Here is a 2,033-nt window from a genome sequence, read left to right as displayed (position 1 = left end):
GTGTATATATATATATATATATTTTTTTTTTTTTTTAATTAAAAAAATGTTGGCTGGGTGTGATGGCTCATGCCTGTAATCCCAACACTTTGGGAGGCCAAGGCAGGTGGATCACAGGATCAAGAGATCAAGACCATCCTGGCCAATATGGTGAAACCCTGTCTCTACTAAAAATACAAAAACTAGCTGGGCATGGTGGCACATGCCTGTAATCCCAGCTTCTGGGAGGCTGAGGCAGGAGAATCATTTTAACCAGGGAGTTGGAAGTTGCAGTGAGCCAAGATCGTGCCACTGCACTCCAGCCTGGCGACAGAGCATGGTTGGGCATGGTTCGGCATGGTGGCACACGCCTGTAGTCCCAGCTCCTCAGGAGGCTGAAGCAGGTGGATCCCCTGAGCCCAGGTCAAGGCTGCAGTGAGTTATGATTGCGCCACCGCCCTCCAACCTGGGTGACACAGCGAGACCCTTTATTTCAAAAAATAAAGAATAAATGAATATGTGTTGTATTGAATACATGGAGACCTCCCCACCACCCTCACTGCCGTCCTTCCTTTCTCGATGGGCCAGTAACTACCACACAGGTCTTCTAGACTTATCCCCTCCACTTTCTTCTCGAAGCAGCCAGAACAAATTCTTTAAAATGCAAAAAGTGCGGTGGCTCATGCCTGTAATCCTAGCACTTAAGGAGGCCAAGGTAGGAGGATTGTCTGAGCTCAGGAGTTTGAGATGAGCTTGGGCAACGTGGTGAAACCCCATCTCTACTAAGTACAAAAAAAACTACTAAAATACAAAATACAAAAAAAATAATGCAAATGAGATCCAACCACTCCTTTATTTAAAACCTAGTTTAAGGATCACAACATCAAAGACCAATGTAGAATCAGGGACATCAAAACAATTTTAATTCCTTTAAATCAGGAATTTCTCCATCTTGGCTGTGGGGGCTGCCCTGTGCCTGGTAGGGTGGTAGGCAGCATCCCTGGTCTGCACCCACTAAATGCCAGAGGCACCCCTCTCACCCATTGAGGTAACCTAAACTGTCTCCTGATTATCACTGTTGAGAACCTGCTGCTTTAAGTAGAATCCGCCGGGCGCGGTGGCTCAAGCCTGTAATCCCAGCACTTTGGGAGGCCGAGACGGGCGGATCATGAGGTCAGGAGATCGAGACCATCCTGGCTAACACGGTGAAACCCCGTCTCTACCAAAAAATACAAAAAACTAGCCGGGCGTGGTGGCGGGCGCCTGTAGTCCCAGCTACTCAGGAGGCTGAGGCAGGAGAATGGCGTGAACCCGGGAGGCGGAGCTTGCAGTGAGCTGAGATCCGGCCACTGCACTCCAGCCTGGGCGACAGAGCAAGACTCCGTCTCAAAAAAAAAAAAAAGTAGAATCCACACTCTCAGCTCATCCTCTCATGCTAGATCTCTCTGCACCCTGGGAGCACCACACTCTTCACACATTTATGCTTCCTGTGGGCCCTAGAAACATTTTAGTTTGTTCGGGTAGCTTAAGCAATAGACATGTATTTTCTCACAGTTCGGTAGTCTAGAAGTCTGAGATCAAGGTTTCAGCAGGGTTGGTTTCTTAGGGCTCCCCCTCCACTTGGAGATGGCCATCTTCCCTCTACGTCTTCACTTGGTGTTCTCTATGTGCATAAGACCTAAGTTCTTTTCTTTTTTATTTTATTTTATTTGTGTGTGTGTGTGTGTGTGTGTGTGTGTGTGTGTGACAGGGTCTTGCTCTGTCACCCAGGCTGGAATGCAGTGGCACAATCACAGCTCACTGCAGCCTCAATCTCCTAGATTTAAGCAATCCTCCCACCTCAGACTCCTGAGCAGCTGGGACTAGAGGTGCACGACACCATGCCTAGCTAATTTTTTTTAAGTTTTTTGTAGAGATAGGAGTCTTGCTATGTTGCCCAAGCTACTCTCGAACTCTGGGGCTCAAGAGGTCCTCCCATCTCAGCCTCTTGAAGTCCTAGGATTATAGGTGTGAGCCACCTCACCAAACCCTAAGTTCTTCTTTTTTTTTTTTTT

The sequence above is a fragment of the Piliocolobus tephrosceles genome, chromosome 20 (genome assembly GCF_002776525.5).
Source record: "Piliocolobus tephrosceles isolate RC106 chromosome 20, ASM277652v3, whole genome shotgun sequence".
Classification (NCBI taxonomy): domain Eukaryota; kingdom Metazoa; phylum Chordata; class Mammalia; order Primates; family Cercopithecidae; genus Piliocolobus; species Piliocolobus tephrosceles.
Note: the sequence above shows the minus strand (reverse complement) of the source record.